This window comes from Tenrec ecaudatus, chromosome 2 (assembly GCF_050624435.1).
Source record: "Tenrec ecaudatus isolate mTenEca1 chromosome 2, mTenEca1.hap1, whole genome shotgun sequence".
Lineage (NCBI taxonomy): Eukaryota > Metazoa > Chordata > Mammalia > Afrosoricida > Tenrecidae > Tenrec > Tenrec ecaudatus.
In genome coordinates, this window is record NC_134531.1 from 189,924,510 (window position 1) to 189,944,885 (window position 20,376).

General features: G+C 40.8%; 1 pseudogene; it reads left to right on the forward strand.

Moving 5' to 3' along the window:
- The first annotated feature begins 15,643 nt into the window (after positions 1-15,643).
- Positions 15,644-20,105, forward strand: LOC142440225 (cyclin-G1 pseudogene; annotated as a pseudogene).
- Positions 20,106-20,376: the final 271 nt, after the last annotated feature.

Here is a 20,376-nt window from a genome sequence, read left to right on the forward strand (position 1 = left end):
TTGAGGTGATTCTAATGGTGACCCTGTTGTAAAAGAATAGAATTTTTCCATAGAATTTCCATGGCTGTTATCTTTATGGAAACATATCATCAGACTATTTAATATGCACTGAATATATTTTATATATAACATTGTGATTTTATTTATAAAATTAGTATATATCATTGTATAAAACTTGGAGAGATGTAGTAATGCTTATTAGTCTTAAATTTTCTAAATGAAATTAATTCTGAATATAAATTCTTATTGGTCAATAAAAGTGTTAAATTCAAATTCGGTCATATTGCTAAGTAGTCCCGTCTATCCACTTATGATACTACCTGTGATACTATCCTGTGATACTACCATCACAGGAATTCTTGTCTCAAGAAAATAATAGCAGAAAATAGTAATTGCTCTTAAGCCATGGTTGCAACCCTTGTTTCTTTTACTTTTTCACCAGTCACTCCTTACCAAAAAAAAAAAAGTTAGCATCCCATAAATTCTAACTTATAGAGACCTCATGTGTTACAGAGTAAAACCGATCCTTAGGGCAATCTTTATAGAAGCAGAGTGAGAGGCCTGACTTGTACAGTGCTGCTAGTAGGTTCTGAGTGGTTAATTCAGATATCCTCTTCATGCACCACAGCTCAAACCATGGAAACCTTCACTGAGATTGCCAAGATAAAGATGCTTGCCTCTACCCATTCAGTCATTGTTCTACAAGACCTTACCACACTGAGCACACTCCTAAAGAGGCCCTAATCTCTACCATGCAAATAAACATGCCACTCATTCTCAATATCAAAGAAGTCCCTTTTCAGAATTGAACCACTCTCTAAATTATGAACATTCACCTTCATTTACTGCAGGCTAATATTTTGTGAACAAAGACCTATTAACTCCAGGAAAAAATAAAATAAACTCGGGTCTTAAGGAAGAAAAGTCCTACTGAGAAATAAAATGAAAAATCTTTTTCATCGTCCATGATAAGACTATCTTTGAGAAAACACGACCTAGTTAATATTTTAGTATGCCAGCCTGCTTCATTAAATTTTCAAAAAATTGTCTTATTACCAGAATAAATAAGGAATTTAAAATAACCCATGATACCATCCAGTGGAGATAATGAATTAATATATTTATTATGTACATAGCTGTAATGATTTGGTAAAACAGAATAAAAAATACACATGCAAGATACCAAAAATCAGTATAAGATATGACAACATAATAATTTATAAATTATCAAGGGTTGATGAGGGAAGGGGGAGTGGGAAGGAAGGGGGGAAAATGAGGAGCTGATGCCAAGGGCTTAAGTGGAGAACAAAGGTTTTGAGAATGATGAGGGCAACAAAGGTACAACTGTGCTTCACACAATTGATGTATGTGTGGATTGTGATGAGTTGTATGATCCCCCAATAAAATTATTTTTTAAAGAAAAATGAATTAATCACAACCTCCCCTCCCAAAAATTAGCCAATCACTTTATTCTCTCTAAAAAATTTGCTCATTTAAAACAATAATGTGGTTCTAATTTCACCTGTTTATTGGACAGAAAATTGGTGGAGAGAAATTTCACTTCTGGGAAGATGGAATAAACATACTTTACACTATTCCTCCCAATAAGTAGAGCTAAAAACCCTGAACAGTATATGCAGCATGAATATAAAAAGCCTTTAAAGGAGGAAGAGAAGTAATCAGAAAAACTAAAAACTTCAAGACCCAATAAAATACACAGTAGTGTCATTGAGTGTTCTTTTAACCTCACTTCTCCCAGACTAAGTACTTGCCACCTGGAAACACCCATGAATGGCAGACCAAAGAAGAAGAACAGCTCGCTCCCTCTCTCCAAAGACCTAGAAAAGGACATCTAATAAGACAGAACGCTTTTAGTCAATAACCACTGTCTTAGACTGGGTTCTCTTTTTTTAAAAATGAAGCTTAAATATGTATACATAGAGAGAGAAATTTATATCAAGAAAATCACTCATATACATGTAGAAGCAGCAAATTCCAAGTCATGGGTCAGATGCTAGGCTGGAGGCTCCTGACTTGTTTAGCTGTGGGGGCTAATAAGCCCAAGATCAATAGGCTTCTGACTGTAGAGACAATGAATCAAATTTGGCAAGTAGATGGCAGGCCACTGATGACTCTTGGGAGTGGAAGGGAATATGGCAGGCCATGGCCTCAAGTCCAAAGAACCAGAGGTTGATGAGCCAAATTCAGGATACAGACTAGAAAAAATAAAACTAACTTTTCCACAGCATCTATATATATGGGAAGCAGGCCACAATCTCAAGAAGATCTTATCATTAGAGATTACTAGATCTTAAATGTCAAATTACTAAGAATCCCAGCACAGTCAAGTTGACAAAAAAGCTTATGTATCAAAATCATTCTACTCTTGACAAATACCACAGAAAGCATACTTCCCACTCCACCTGCAAAAGTCAAATTTAGAGCTTAACTGTGTACCTTTTCCAAGGTATAATAATGTATCCCAACATACCCCCATGATGTCACTGGAGATCACATATACCTGGTAGTAATGAGATGGGTTTTTTTAATCTCCTTCCTTAATGAAGAATCATGCCATTAATCACAACTGAGTGGTAAAAGCCCACCCAACTCTATGTCTATGGTGTCAATGAAGTCCACATGGGTAGCAGAAAAAGTTGTCCTTCCCCTTACTAGCTAGGAAGGTAAAGACAAAAGGTGAGGAAAGAACCTAGATTGACACTTCCACTCAACTACTGTCAAGTAGCCTCATCCCCTCAACCTAGTGAATGGTGGCCAAAAAGAGATCTTGAATTTCCACCCTGTCAAAATGAGATGAGATGGTAGTCTTCTTCTCCTGCTGAAATCATGTCAGAAAAGATCAGTTGAAGTATTTGACTGTGTGTGTGTATGTGAGAGAGAGAGAGATAGAGAGAGAGAGAGAGAGAGAGAGAGAGAGAGAGAGAGAGAGAGAAAATGTTTGCAGAGCAGATAAATTTTCCATTGTATTTATTCACATTTCGTTTCATGTGATTGACTGCAATATAGTGTAACATTAAATACCCAACTCCCTCCCTACATTTCCTGTTTCCAGTTCTCCTTCCCTAACCTTTCTCCTTAGGGTAAGTGCTTCCCTTTTGATCTTACATGATTGATTATATAAAGAGTGTGCATCTCACTAGTGTTATTGTTCCCCTTTATAGACCTATCTGTTGTTTGATTGGCAATTGATCTAAGCAGGTGAGTTCAGTTCCATACCTAAAGGCTAACTAAAGGTCATAGTCTTGTGTGTTATGTCTGTCTCTGACCAGTAAGCTGGATCTCTATGAGTCTGAGTTTTGATCCACACTTTTTCACGCTGTTTCAGGAATCTTCTTATGACCCTTTTTGGAGCAGCTGATAATGGTAGATGGGCTCCATTTAGTTCTTCTGATCTCAAGGTCATGGAGACTGATATTCATGTGGTCCATTAATTCTCTGAACTCATTGTGAAATGTAATATTTAAATAAAATCAAGATCCAAGAACCAAACCCACTGTCATTGAATTGATTCCACTCATAGCAACACTATAGGACAGAGTAGAACTACCCAATAAGGTTTCCAAGACTAAAAAGCTCCACAAATACAAATAGCCTCATCTTTCTCCCATGGAGGAGTTTCTAGATTTGAACCATTAAACTTGTGGTTAACAGCCTAATTCTTAACCCACGGTGGGATCAGGGCTCAGTGATTAAGTCAAGAGTCTTTTAAAATAATACCTCAAATGTCCAAGATTCAAATCACTCATAATATTAAAAACACAGAAACTTCTAACTGAATGAGAAAAGATAATTAACTCATTAAATATGATAAATATTGTCATCAACACAGCCAAAAAGATAGATACTATCTGAAAAGTATTTTAAAGAAGCCGTCATAAAAGTGTTTCAGCAATCAATTACAAAAACATTAAAACAAAAGGGAAAAAAACAACAAAGAGAAAGTTGAATAAATAAAAGATTTCAACAAAGAGCTTGAAGATATAAATAATGGTAAGATGAATAGACTAAGTAAAGGCTTGTTAAATAAAGACTAGTGGACTACCCAAGACTAAGTAATGACTTTAGCCCTCCTTGACATCTGGAATTGAGCCTACCCACAAGGTTCAACTTTCAGTAAAATAAAAGACAGCTCTATAAGGTAAATAATAATATTAGAAAGGTAATCTCACCTTAAAACAATCACTCATTACAGATTTCAAAAAGTACCATTTACCCAAGGACAAAGGGTTAGGAAAAAAGGAGGAATAGAAACAGAAAACACAAGGAGAAAGTGGAATACATGATATTCCTTTGGGAGGGGATTGCAATCAATTACATGAAACAAAATATGTATAAATATAATAGAAAATTGATATGCTTTGTTCAACCAACCAATTAACAATTAAAAAGGTGAATGAAAAATTTACAGCTTAAAAAGATACAATATAAAAGACTTATATGAGGAAAACTACAGGACTCTACTATAAGAAACCAAAAGTGACCTCCACAAATGGACAAATATCCCATGCTCGTAGATTGGAAGACTCAATATAGTAAAAATGTCTATCTTACCCAAGGCACTATATAAGCTTAACACTATCCCAATTCAAATACCAACAATCTTCTTCAAAGACTTGGAAAAACTGACCACCAGTTTCATATGGAGAGAAAAGGAGCCCAGAGTTAGCAAAGAATGCGTTAAGAAGAACGACAAAGTCAGAGGGCTTGCCTTACCTGACTTTAACACCTACTACACAGCCACAGGGGTCAAAACAGTGTGGTACTGGAATAAGGACAGCTACTCAGACCAATGGAAAAGAACAGAAAACCAGAAACAAAGCCATCAGCATATAGACAACTGATATTCAACAAGGTCCCAAAAATCATCAAGTGGGAAGTGGATGTCCTCTTTAACAAGTGGTGCTGGAAACAATGACTATCCCCTTATAGAAAAATTAAGCAACATCCTTACCTCACCCCATGCACAAGAACAAACTGAAGGTGGATCACAGACCTAGAAGTAAAACCCCAAACTATCAGGACCATCAGTGAAGGAATCAGGACAAACCTAAGAATCTTGGCTCAGAGACTACACAGGCTAACTGCAAAAGAGAAGAGTACACACAGAGGTGAACCTGAAATCGACAAATGGGATATACTAAGGATAAAACACCAATGTGTATTGAATCACTTCACCAAGAATAACAAGAGAACCCATGGACTGGGAGAGGACTTTTAGCCATGACACAAAAGACAAAGGGCTTATTACTAAAATCTATAATTCCCTCCTATCCTGCATAAAAAAAAGAAAACAGTTAACCCTCTGAGGAAGTGGGCAAAAGATCTGAGAAGAAGTTTCACTAGGGAGGAGACCCGAATGGCCAATAAATATATGAGAAAGTATTCCTGATCATTAGCCATCAGAGAAATGCAAGTTAAAACAGCCACAAGCTATCACCTAACTCCTTTGAGGAGAGCCCAAATAGGAAAATTAGAAAGCAACAAATCTTAGAGGAGATCTGGCAATATAGGAACTCTCCTCCACTGCTGGTGGTCATATAGATATATAGCCTCTGTGGAAAGCTATCTGTCAATATTTAAGCAAATAGAAATTGAGCTACCTTATGACCCCCCTATCCCTCTACTAGGCATATACCCTGAAGAAGTAAGAAATAGACCAATGAGTCCCAATGTGTACTGCAGAGCAATTCAAAATCACAAAGAATTGGACACAACCTACATTTCCATGGCTAGATGAGTGGATTAGAAAACTCTGGCACATCACATAATGGAGTACTACGCAGCACTAAAAAGCACTGGTGATTGCATGAAGCTCGCCTCATGGGAAGAGTTGGAGTAAATTATGTTTAGTGAGGTTAGCCAATCACAAAAGGACAAATACAGCATGAGCCCCCTGAGGTAAGTATAATCATCACAGTAGGAATAGAAGAAAAGCAACTTATCTCAGACTATACAGGTTGAGGTGGAGGCAGTTGAGTGGAGGACAGGCCAACCCAAGGATGTACATTGTACATGTCATTCTAACATAAAGAAGGGGAAAGGGAAGAAGGGGGGAGGAGAAAATGGTGAAGGGAATGGGGAGGGAGACAATGCACTGGGGAAACAGGACACTTACCTGCCTAAAAGCAATGTATTGGTTATGTCTCCACAGAATTGGGAGTGTACATGCAGACCCCATCACTGCACACCAAACCTTGAGGGCAACGTAACCACATGGAGCAACTCATGAACAGAGTGGGCTACAGGAATGTCCCCAATCAGAGCCAAATTACCCCCTCCCTAGAAGTATGTGCTATAGAAGACACCAAACCTACAGGTTGGGGAGATGGGCTGGCCTGCCATGCTTACATGGAAGCAAAGCAAGAAGGAAAAGGAGAAAGTGAGGTTCTAGACCCCACATTGGCACACCAAACCCTAACAATGATGTCCCTGCACAGAGCTGCTAAATCTCAGAGAGGACTGAAGGGCTGACAGCAGCTTGAAACATGATGTCCCCTCTCTGGAGCATACCGTGACAGAGGACAATACTGGGGACACACGGCAGGAAGTGAGTCCAGTCTGAAGCCCCCACAGTGGGGCAAACCAAGAAGGGTACTTAACAGATCAGCAACAGGAGCAAAGCCAAGCCACAAAGCTTCTGAGGAGCCTCCACCAAATAGACTTCAGGCTAGGAGGGGCAGTTCCCAGAAACCCCCAGGAGCAATATGGAGATACTCTTAAAGTTCAGTGGACAGACCTGGAATTATCTATGCTTTTTGGTGTGTGTGTGGTTCGGGGGGGGGGGGGGTAGTTAGTTATAAATAAATAAATATGTGCTATTTCTTTTTCCATCTTTCTATTCATTTTTTTTCTTTTTGTGTTGTCTACATTATTGTTGGTTTGCCTACTATATAAGTTAGGCATGGGAAGCAAACCCAGGGAAAAAGCAACAGGACCGAAGGTTCTGAGAGACTTAGGGGGAGGAGGAGGTGGGGGAAGGGAGCCAGAAGCAAGCAACACCATAGACAGGGGAACAACTAGGAAATTAAGTGAAACAAAATGGAAGATATAGAGATCCTGGGGGTGTTAGAGCAAAAGCAATATAGCTGAGAGGAATTACTAAGAGGCAGAAGAAGGGCAAGTGCAGTGATGGGGCAGGAGGAAAGTAAACGGAAACAGAGGAAGGATCTAGGAAACAAAGCTATGGATAGAAGTATAAGCATAGGTGTACACGTATGTAATTATATTAATTCATAAAAATAGCGATATTGGCATAGGTACATATATTTATATGGCAATACATGGAGGAAGTGAATGCACTTTGGGCCTCTGCTCAAGCTCTACCTCAATGCAAGAAGACGTTGCTCTATCAACCTGGCATTCTGTGATGATCACCCTCCAGGCACAATCACTGAAGACAAAATGGATGCACAAGCAAATGTGGTGAGGAAAGCTGATGGTGCATGGCTATCAAAAGATATAGTGTCTGGGATCTTAAAGGCTTGAAGTTAAATAAGCAGGCATCTAGCAGAGAAGCAACAAGCCCACACGGAAAAACCACAAGAGTCTATGTGATCATGAGGTGTTGACAGGATCAGGTAACAGGCATCAGAATACCCAAAACAAACAAACAAACAAACAAATTTTTGAGAACAAGGGGAGGTCGAGCAGAGACCCAAAACCCATCTATAGACAGTGGGACATCCCTTCATGGAAGGGTAGCAAGGAAGGTGTAGTAGTTACACAATCTGTTGTTGATTTGCAACTGAAGAGTGAAGGGGTGCCGTTTAGCCTGTCAATCAGGTTGCAGCTTGAGGGCCTCATTTGGAGCTGCCAAGGAGATAAATAACTCACTGGAGGCATGACACTGATACACTCCCTGTGAGACATTCCTGTTGGAGCTACGCTAGATCCCTGAAGCTGAAGGAGCCACATGGAGACTGCTTCCAGCGCTGAGATGTTTCCACTGCCATTGGATCCACAAGACTTCTACCCACTGGCCTGTGATCTTCCTGCATTCAGCATTATTGCATGGCTCTGTGAGTCTAAAGAGGAATTTATAGACTAGTATTGGACATGTGGGTAATGTCAGACTTGCACTTCATCTGGACCGGACTGGGATGCTTTCTCATTCAACTGCTCTTGTATATAAAGCTCTTTCTTACACACACATGTCTCTCTGCATTTGTTTCTCTAGTCTACCTGCACTATCACAGAAGGGATGAGTCAACCAAGGTGAAGTATAGCACCATTGAAACACACATTCTTCTGGTTGCTTGAAGCTTCCTCACCACCCCCACCCCAACCCACCACTATCATAACCCCAATCCTGCCTTTCACTGCAGGCTAGGCAAGGACATTTACAAAGGTACAGATAAGAGTTCAGGACACACGAAATCCAGGTCAGATAAATCCCTCAGGAACAGAAATGGGAGTAGTGATACCAATAGGATAATGGGGAAGTGGTAAGAGGAGGGATGGAGAAACTGTGGAGGAAGGGAGACAGCAGTCAGTTTAAGATATGAAAATAATAATTTATCAAGGGGTCACAAGGGTGGGAGAGGGAGGGAGGATAAAAAAGAGGAGCTGATACCAAGGGCTTAAATAGAATGTAAATGTTTAGAAAGTAATGAATACAACATATGTACAAATACGCTTGATACAATTGATGTACGGATTTTTATAAGAACTGTAACAGCCCCCAATAAAACAATATTTTTTAAACACCAAAACCAAAATTAAAAATTCAGTGAATAGACTCAACAGAATAATGAAGATGGGGTGGGGTGGGAGGGACAGAGAATTTAAATAGAGAACAATAAAAATTACCCATTTAAGCAAGAGACAGAAAATAAACTAAAAATCATGGACAACAATTTATGGAAAACGAGACAATCAAATGATCCAACATTTATATTGTCGTGGGTTCAAGTAAATGACAACCACTATAAAGTCTTGAAAATTTAGAAGTCTTAACTCAGCTAGCTGAACTACTGAGAAACTGAGCATATTTCCCTCAATAGCAGCCGCAAGTGGAATTATCACTGAGTTTATAAAGGCAAAACTGCAAAATTATTTGGCTCATTTTTCAGGAACTTAATGAATGTGACAGAAGCAGAAAACAAAATTAATTGGTTAATTGAAACTATAAAAAGAGCAAGTAAGCATTATAGGGTACACAGCAGGATTGATTATAACATCCTGGTTAACAAAATAAGAATAGCAAGGTTAATTAAAACATTTGGATTAAAACCTCAAAAGTAACAATATTTAAGAATAATCACAAGCAATAATATATAAGAATAACAAGTGGATAAACAGATAAAAGGGAAAATTACAAATAAAACAATTCTGGGGCTAACCAATTTAATCAAAGTGAGCAGCAATTTGAAATATATATAACGAAAATTAAAAAAAAGAATAACAAGAGTAATTAAAATGTCCTGATTCCAGGTACTTAAGAGTACATTCTAAAATCAGTCACTAGCGGGGCGTTCTGAGATGGGGGAAGTAGGCCGATCATCTAGCAGTCAACAAAATGAGTTACTTTGGTCAGCTTGCCTCAGTATAATCCAAGTCTCAGGAGAGGAGAAACAGGGTGAAATTTTAAAAATATATTTGATGAAATAATGATTAAATATTGTTGCAGTTTTGGTAAAAATCACAAACCTACAAATTCAAAATACTGTTCAAATCCAAGCTAGGTAAACCCAGAGAGCTGTATGGCAATAAACATCAGGGTCTAACTTAAAAACCAAAGACAAGAAAATCCCACACAGCCAGCAGAGAGAAATGATGAACTCCAGGGGATGACCATTGGAATGACAATGAATTTTTCATAACCGCCCCCGGAGCCCTCCTGATGTGGCACAATAATTCTCATACAATAAAGGCAAACCACTTCAATCCAGAATTTTGTATTCAAGGAAAGTAACCCTTCAGAATGAAGGGAATCAAGATATTCTCAGATTAAGAAACACTGAGGATTTATAATACTGCACTTCATCTTCTTTAGCTGCCCTTGGGAATCTTTGTTCAGCTCTCTGGCTTCATCATTTCTTTTACATGCCATACCTAGTCTACAACTAAGAGCAAGTTGCAGAGTGGCTTCTGATGCCCACTTTGATTTTTTTATCTGTCCTGTCATTTTACTGGCCTTAGGCCTTATCCTAAGTGATAAGAAGCACTTATCCTAAGTGATAACAAGCAGCACGGTGCATCTAGATAGAGCTGGAAACGCCCTGTTCTTTTGGATGATGAATGTGACACTATTCCACACCAGCCCATTTCAGCTCACTAATGCCTGGAATGTCAATTTTTATGCTTTCCACTTTATTTTTGAAAACTTACAATATTCCTAGAGTCATACTTGGTACATTCCATATTCCCATTAAGAGATGTTTGTGGCTGTTTCCTCTCACTTTGAGTCATGCCACACCAGCAAATGGAAGCACGGGATGTTTTGTTAAATCTGCATTGTTACAGTTGGCGCTACTTTGATGAGGCAGCTCTTCCCGGTCATATTTTGCATTCCAGCCTGTGCGGTTCCTGTTCCAGCACTAGATCAGACAATGTCCCACTACTGCCCCTAACGATTTCAGCAGCTAATTCCTCAGAAGTCAACTGCCTGCACCTTCTTCCTGATCTGTCTGGAAACTTGTCTACCACTGGTTACCTTTCTGGTTTTGAAATATCAATGGCATAGCTTTCAGCGTCACAGCAACATACAAGCCACCCCAATCTGACAGACAAGTGATGGAGTATGATGATATAGGTGGATGGGTAACGATATACTGTGCAAAGAGTAATCGAAAGAAAATAGATGACCAAGGGTTCAAGTAGCAAGAAACGGTTTTGGAAATGTTGATGTCAACATATGTACAAGTGTGCTTAATACAATTGAATAGTGGATTGTCATTAATTTTTAAAAGCCCCCAGTAAAATGATGAGCAAATTAACAAGAGAGATGTCTTAGTCTGGCTAGACTAGAGAAACAAATCCAGGGAGACACAAATGTGTATAAGAGTGAGTTTTATGTAAAGGAAAATTTTACATTAAGAAAGCATCCCAACCCAGTCTAGTACAAGCCCATAAGTCCCATCTTAGCCCATATGTCCAATACCGATCTATAAAGTCCTCTACAGACTCACAAAACACATGCAGTGACTGAATGCAGGATGATTACAGGTCAGTGGGTAGAACGTCTTGGGATCCTGTGACGCTGCAAACATCTCAGCGCTGGCAGGGGTCTCTAGGTGATTTCTCTGGCACCACAGGTCTGGTGGCATCAGGGTAGGTCCATGCGGCTTCTGAACCTTCCAGGCCTCTAGCATAGTTCTGTGTGTCTTGTCCCAGGGAGTGAGGAAAGAAAGAGAAAAAGAGATATAGAGAGAGAAACAGAGAGAGAGAGAGAGAGAGAGAGAGAGAGAGAGAGAGAGAGAGAGACAGAGAGAGAGAGAGAGAGAGAGAGAGAGAAACAGAGAGAGGTGTCTCCCTCCTCCAAGGAAGAAATATCAGGAATTCCCAGAATTCTCAGAAGGCCATGCCCACACAGAGGCCTCATTGGCTATGATCTGATTGACAGACTGGACTCCACTCCTTCACTCTTAGTCCTCTCAAGTCCCAAATTGACACCAGATTATGTAACTACCACAAGAAAAAAATACAGTTCATGCAAACACTTACGGTAATTGATATATAATAGTATGTTTTCTACAAAAAAAGAAGAGAAAATAGATGGGCAATGAAATAGAAAATGTCCAGGGACAGAAAGAAAGGACATTACATAATGACTGTGGAGTCAGAATTGTTCCTCTCCAAAGGAAGTCTGAAGCCCCTGTGCTGGTAAACCTGGCTTATTTGACGACAGGGTCTTTCTTTCTAACCACTAATAACCTGAGTACTGAAGACAATACAGACCCCTGGGTCATGCACTGAGCTGCTAACCACAAGGTCAGAGCTTCGGATGCACCAGCTGCTCCTCAAGAGCCAGATAATCCTGTAAAGATTTTTTAAAAGAAAGTCTTGGAACCTAAAGGGGCAGTTCTATCCTGCCCTACAGGGTCGCTATGCGTGCTATGAGTCAAAAGTGACTCAATGATAGCTTTGAGTTTGTTTGTTCCGGTTTGGAGGTTGGGGGTTTTTTGTTGTTTTTTTGGGGGGGTTGTTTGTTTTTTGGAATGCAGTTCTTAATTCTTTCTGATGGGTCTTACAAAAAGGGAGAATAGGAGACAGAATCACATAGAGAAAAGGCATCATGTGAATATACATTTACAAGCCAAGGTAAGCCAAGATTTTTCAGAAGCGACCAGAAGCTAGGAGGCAGGCATGTAACAGTTTCTCAGAAAGTATCAGCATGATCAATAACCTGGTTTGGACTTCCAGCGTCCAAACCTGGGAGATGGTAAATTTTTACTCTTTAAAGCCATTCATTTTGTGTTATTTTGTTGTGGCAGCCATAGCCAACCGGGACAATAATGTTGTTGCTGTCATCACATCCCCCCACATCAGTGCGGACTCATAAAGGCCGTGCGTAAAGCAGAAGAAAACACTGCTCCACACTGTTCCATCCTCACAATTAGTGTTATGTGTGAGCTTATTGTTACAGCCACTCTCTCAGTCAGTCCGTGGAGGATTTTCCACTTTTTCATTGACCCTCTAATTTTCCAAGCATGATCTCCATCTCCAGAGACTTGTCTCTCTTGATAAAATGTCCATAATAGACAAAAAGATAATGGTCAACCTGCCAGGACACAAAAATTCCTCTCCCACCCCCAAAAATATGCAACAGACAACAGAACCACAAAATAGGTGAATCAGAAACTAGAAGAACTGAACAGAAAGGCAGACAAATCCAGAATCATCACTGATGACTTCTACACCCTACTCTCAACAACTAATAGAAAAAGACAGAAAATAAGCAGAGCAAAAAAAAAAAAAGAAAATAAGCAGAGATATAGAAAAACTCAACATTACCAACCATCAGGATTTAATGAACATGTATGTAGCACTCTACCCAATGCATACAGAATATACATTTTTTTCCAAGCACTTATAAAACATATCAATATAGACCATTTTCTGGACCATAACCCAAATTTAAAAGAGTTAAAATCATACACAGCTTATTCTCTGACTACAAAGCTATCAAACAAAAATCAGTAATTTTAAAAAATATTAAAGGGACATCTCCAAATACTAGAAATGAAAAAATGCTCTTCAAAATAAATGACAGGTCAAACAGAGACTTTCAGGAAGAATAATTGCCTTCCACTGAATGAAAATGATAATATGGCATTAAAACTTGGGTAGGATAGCTGAAGCATAAAGTCCTGAGAGAGAAATCCATACGTTAAATGTATGTGTTAGAAAATAGCAAAGTCTTCCATCAATAATCTAAGATCCCACTAAAAGAAAATAGAAAAAGACTGCAGCCCATTGTGGGTCTCTTATGCTCCTACATGTTTACCGCATGCTCCAAAGTCACAAGACATTAACCAGTCTTTCTCCTGGGCAACGTCTCATGAGTTCAGGAAGCTACCAGTCCAAAACAGTTCCTTCCTTGCACATGCACCCACCCCCTACACGCCCCTCTATAATTCACCCCCTAAAAAATGAGAGCCTACTTATTATAAAAGCAACAGATTCCCTAAACTCAGGATTCCTTCTCTGTGATCTACCCCACTGCGTTTGCAAGGCTCCACGTTGCCCTGTGAGACTCGGGGCTTGAGGAATTGGTCTAATCATTCCGATCCTAGTGTGTTCGTCTGGGTGGAGTAGAGAAACAAATCCATGGACACGTATATGTGTCTAAGAAAGAGATTTATAGACAAGAGCAACTGAACGTGGAGAAAAAACACCCCAGCCCAGTCCAGATCAAGTCCATAAGTCTGATATTAGCCCATATTTCCAATGTCAATCTATAAAGTCCTTGTGACACCGAATACAGAAGATCACAGGCCAGTGGGTAGAAAGTCTTTGGATCCAGTGTCATTGGAAACATCTCAGCGCCGCTGGCAGGGGTCTCTCTGTGGCTTCTCCGGCTTCCAAGGTCTGTTTGCGTCCATGTGGCTTGTCTTCTGCAATGTCTCCCAGGGAGTAGCAGAGAGAGAGAGGTGTCTTCCACCTCCAAGAAGGAATTATCAGATTTCCCAGAATTCACAGGAGAAGGCCATGCCCACACAGAAGTCTCATTGGCTATCTCCAGATTGACAGCCTAGACTCCACCCCTACACTCTTCATCCTTAAATTGACACCAGATTAAGTGACTACAACACTAGTATTGCACTTGCTGTGACAAATAAAATCCTTCATTTCTGCCTCAGGAGTGTTCGGTTGGTATCTATGGAACTGTGACAGGCTCACTTACTGGCTTCCCTGGTTGCTTTCATGGATGTTTTCTTACTTTTAACTCTTCTCCACATCATAAACCTCATATATAATAAAATTCAAATACTCTATAAATATCTTTCTTTTGAGACATTCAAAGAAGTTATTATATATATAATGAAGTACTATATATATATATAGTACATCATTATGACATATGTAGGTAAGTAAGTATCTAAGTATGTAGGTCTGTTCCTGGTTTATAAATGAGAAAATGGAAGGGAAGATTATGTGATTTCCTCTAGATTGCTTAACTAATTCATAGCATTTCAAGTTTAGAAGTCAAACCATCTCGATGATAACCCAGGTGTAGAATGTGTCTTTATTATGCAGTATTGGCATCGTCTTTCCCACTAACACGCTCTGTAAGAACGCCTGCCTAATGAGGGGGATTCTGGAGGACAAATGATGGCAGGAAGGTGGACGGAGCTCTGAACCTGATGGTGATTGCACCACTCACTTTGGAGCTGAAACAGCCATGGAGGGAGGGAATGCTCTAGGATGGATGTGATGGAGATTGTACAACACACACACCCTTGCTATGTGTGAACGATTGAGCTATTCGGTTCCATGATATGTAAATGATGCTCCAATAAGCTATTGGGGAACTGTAAATATATCAAATAAATAGTTCTTTAAAAGATAAAAGGTCATTACTGCTGCTCTGGGAAGAGAAAACGCTGGGTAGGGCCATTGTTGTTGCTGTTAGGGGCCCTAAGTAGGAATAGGCTCCTACTTAGATTGGCCATGGCATTGTCTGAATTTGTGTTCTCTATTTCACCCCTCTGCTTTCTAATATCCATTGCTATGGCGACACAGAACTCATAGACAAAAGGCATCATTAAAGGGTTTTTTAAGGAAGTTAACAAGTTATAATGGCAGTGAGAAATTCCCAGAGCAGTTTCCATCAGGATATGTTACAAATTTATTTAGGTCTGTTAATACGTGTCCAAGGGCGCACACCACTCCACAGTGAGCCTCAATTCAAAGGCTCCGTGGGTCAGTAAACCTAGCTCCCTGAGCTAAGTGCTCAGAGACACCACCTCCAGTAAGCCTCAGCCCCAAAGGCACTCAGCTCTTCATCTGTGGGTCAGGAAACCCAAGCTCCCCAATTGAGTGCTCAGGACGCTGAAAGCCAGCCTTTAGCACATGGGCACTCAGCTTTCCTTGCTCCGTAGGCAAGGAAATAATAATATTCTAATAATTAGAAAGTTATAAAGTTAGAGAATGGATTAGTTGATGCCAGGGGGTAGAGATGGTGAAGGAAAGGGAAGTGGATGTGATACTAAAGGAACTGCATACAATGTTGATCAAACCGTTCTATGTCCTGATTGCAGCAGTGTACGCACAAATCTACATCTGTAATAACATAGCATAGTAATAAATGCATACATTGCACCAATGTCAAATTAATGGTTTTGATTTTGATTGAAACTAGAGAGGGTTCATTTAAACGGTTTTGATGGAATTTCTCCTTAAGAGCTCCATTTAGTCAATGCACCAGCCCCTTCATGGACGCCGTGTGGACGAATGCCCACTGAGTCAACATCACTCCCCACTGTGGCCTGCTCTCCAGTACACTGCGTTCTAATGCTCCCACTGCTTGGGTTGCCTGCTTATCGTAAGTGAGGTGAATTCTTCTCAAGCCTGTTAAGATCACTTCAACTGTTTTTCTAATTACTTAATTAAAATAAACATTACAAAAACCGATTAATTATGAGTGGGATAAGTAAGAGAGTTGCTGTTTTGATGACAATTAAATTGAAAGCTTTGGAAAAGCTCAAAAGAAACAAGTCAGACACACAAATTATGGAAGTGGAATTGGTCGTGGGCGGACCAACAGTGAAAGATTGTAGGAATCTTAAAAATCCAGATGGATGCCACATTCATGATTGTTTCATAACGATCCATCAATTCTTTCTCCTTTTAACACAATTTTTAGATCGTTAGACAATGCATTGTGGATGATTATGCAAAAAAGACAACATAAACTCCAGAGGACCCCTTCACAGAGAAAAACTTTGAATCAGCAAGTTAATAATCATCTTAGGAATGGGTACATTGTGGGTCTCTTCTATTGGGTTGACCAGGTAGCTCGCTTCTGCATTTCTTATTATAATGAGTGAATGCTTTCAGAGATGCATCAGGTTTTCAAAAACATTTCTGTTGGTATTTCATCAATTCCTGCCACTGTGTTTTTAATGAAGTTTTCTGTGCAGTTTGATAATTGCTGTAGAAGAGGTGAAAACAAAAACAAGGGAAGTGCTGTCAGCCATCCAAACAGATGAGTTTGAAAAATGTTCCCAAGAATAAAATCACAGATTTGACAAATGCATTAAGTGTAATGGAGAGTACTTTGTAGGTGATTAACGCTGTTTTCTTTAAAAATTAAATACGTAGCTTTTGGAGGAGAAAAAGACAGAAAGAAGTGCAGCCAGAATGCTCAATAATGTTGAGACTTCCTCTCACGGATTTTGGAGAAGTTATTAAGAGTGATCAGTTTCTGTCAAAGGACATCATGCTTGGCAAAGTTAGAGGGGCGGGAAAACAGAAAAAACCCTTCACCAGATGGATGGACACAGTAACTGCCACACGGGCTCAAACATAACACTAATTGTGAAAATGGCACAGGATTAGATGGTGTTTCATTCTTTTGTGCATAAGGTCACTGGTGAAGTGGAGTTTGCTTGGCGTGGTGGCTCGAGATCCCCCATGTACCTCGATATTGGACAGTCATCCCCCTCCTTGCTTCTTGCCAGGGCTGGGTCCTGACTGTCAACTGCACTCTGCAGGAAGTGTGGCAGTGTCGTGCCAGAGACTGGGGGAACATAGTGCTCCTCTCCTCCATGCCTCACCCTCCCGAGGACCAGAGGCGATCTGTCCTTCCCCCACTGCCTGATGATTCCCAATGTATAATCTCATACTAATAGACCTTCAACTAGAGACTTGAATTTGTCCTCAGTCATGCTCATGGCACAGTTCCCTATACTGTGTGACCTATAGCCAGAGGTTCATGTCCTCTTGGGCAACCTCCATGGAATCCGAACCCTGGCAATCAGCAGCATACACCCCTGCTACTAGACGACTGACCCTAGGCATGAGGCCTTCACTCCTGCCTCCCATCCATCCATCAATTGGGGTGCAAGTTCATATACCACCATCCAGTGAACCATGCACTCTCACGCCAACCACCCAGCAACTGGTGGTGCACACACATTGCCCAACTCAGAGACCAGCAAGAATGCCCCCTGTGCCCGTGCCTGGTGACCAGCCAGACACATCACCTCACCAGCAATACCAGTTAGATTCTGACAGATACCATCTGTACCTCTGCCAAACTATGCCAGGGAGGTCCTAGTGCCCTCATCCAATCCAACACCGACCCAGCTTCAACGTCACACCCCAAACCCAAAGAGTTGCTCCAGGTTGTCTGTGCCTTATACCTCACCACCTACTGAAACTCCAATGTGTGGACACGCAGCAGACCTACTCACCTGACTTAGGAAGCACTCTCTCAGCAGACGCAGTGGATGCAGAGACACCTTTCCCAGATCTCCAGAAAATGTACTAACTGCTAACCCCAAACCAGACAGACCTCATAGTCCTACAAAGAATGCGGAGGGACCTTGGCAATCTAACACTTGTTGTGTAATAGCATGGAGGGAATCCACAAATCCACTCAATCTGGTCAGGGAAAACAGTCTAAGCACAAAGGACTCACACACTTGGGTGTGACCGCCATTCCCAAAATGACAGGATATAACATCCAGCCAAGAAACACCCCCAAACTCACATATGAAAGACTACCACGAGCAACCACAATGAAAATAACACAAGGGAAGAAAACGATTCTAAAGTGTAATAGAAGAAGCAAAGCGACTGATGCATCAAAAGCAAACAAAAATCAACACAAAACAGCTCTGCGCTAGCCCTCACGGAGAGTGGCCAGTTCCTGCCTGATATGCCACAGACTGTGCCCAGGACAGCTCACTTTCCTGGAGCCACTGCCCTCACGCCCATGAGTTTCCTTAGCTCCGGGTGAGGCACAAGCAGGTCCTGGGCAGGGGAGTTAACCCGCTGAGTGGCTGAAATCAGGGTTATAGTGCTACTAACAACAAATGACGCCCAGAAACTGCTACACCAGCTGAAAGCCTTCTTGGAACATGAGTCTAGATATCGATCAAAGATATGGAGCTGGACACTACCTGAGTCTGCTCATGATAATGGCCTCAGACTGACGAGACGGCTAAGGGACTTTGAAGTAAATGGTCTTAATAGTCTAACCCAGTTCCCTGACTTTGACATGGAAATATTTTCTCTAGCTGGCCAGACTTCTGTCCAAAATGAAGGTACGGCCCAAGCATGTTGGGTATGTTAGACTAAACTGGGTCTGTACAAGCCTGTGTGGGCCCACGGTTTCTGACTTGATGAGGATGGGAAAGATTGTATTGGAGAAAAGTGTTGGAAAGTCAAAGCTACGATTGCCCTCCGTTTCTGCAACTCTCTTATTTATTCATTCAGGAGGATTTGCCCTTTAAAAGAACAGCCTTAATTTTAGAAGACCAGAGGCTCAATTTTTTTTAATTTTATTTTTTTAAACATTTTATTAGGGGCTCATACAACTCTTATCACAATCCATACATATACATACATCAATTGTATAAAGCACATCCATACATTCCCTGCCCCAATCATTCTCAAAGCATTTGCTCTCCACTTAAGCCCTTTGCATCAGGTCCTCTTATTTTTCCACCTCCCTCCCCTCTCCCCCCTCCCTCATGTGCCCTTGGTAATTTATACCTCGTTATTTTGTCATATCTTGCCCTATCCGGAGTCTCCCTTCCCCCCCTCCCTTTTCTGCTGTCCCTCTCCCAGGGAGGAGGTCACATGTGGATCCTTGTAATCATTTCCCCCTTTCCAACCCACTCACCCTCCACTCTCCCAGCATCGCCCCTCACACCCTTGGTCCTGAAGGTATCATACACCCTGGATTCCCTGTGCCTCCAGCTCCCATATGCACCAGTGTACAACCTCTGCCCTACCCAGTCCTGCAAGTTAGAATTCGGATCATGGTAGTTGGGGGGAGGAAGCATCCAGGATCTGGGGGAAAGCTGTATTCTTCATCGGTACTACCTCACACCCTGACTGACCCATCTCCTCTCCTAAACCCCTCTATGAGGGGATCTCCAGTGGCCGACACTTGGGCCTTGGGTCTCCACTCTGCACTTCCCCCTTCATTCAATATGGTATATATATATATACATACATACATACATATATCTTTTTTTTGCATGATGCCTTAGCTCAGAAGCAAAAAAAGCCCACATGGAAGAAGCACACCAGCCAGTGCAATCACAAGGTGCCAAAGGGACCAGGTATAAGGCATCGTGCAGAGGCTCAAATTAAAGGCATGCCACTGTAGGATCACATTTTCTACAGCCAAGTCTTCTTGTGTTGGCATTATCTACCATTGCATTGGAATCCAAGTCCAGATGTGTATGTGCCTGACAGAAGGCACAAGATGATAAGATAAATGGGAAAGATTGGACCTGGAGAGAACTCATCTCCAAGTGTTTAGATAAATATTCATCAGGCAAGTGTTCCAAGCCAAATGTCCAGAAGCTAAAATGGATTGCTTCCAGGTGAACCACAAGGCAATTGAAGCACAGTTACTACAGAATAACTCACCTTCCAAAATTCCGGAAAGGATTCCTTAATCCAGTTATTACAGCAACAACCAAACTCTTCTCAGAAGCCTTTCTCTACAACCCTAAGCTACGGCGTTCATGTTATAATGAATTTAAATTGTGAAACCTCAAAACATCTCTGGTAGGTTAGCACTGGCATTCTGACTTGGGAAAATTGATTACTTAACATTATGCTACAGTGGAGTTCTATTTAAGTTTGAATTCATCAGTGACATATACAAATCAAAGCTACACACTTAAATGTAAAATTGTAAGGATAAGTCTGGGGGAGTAAACGATT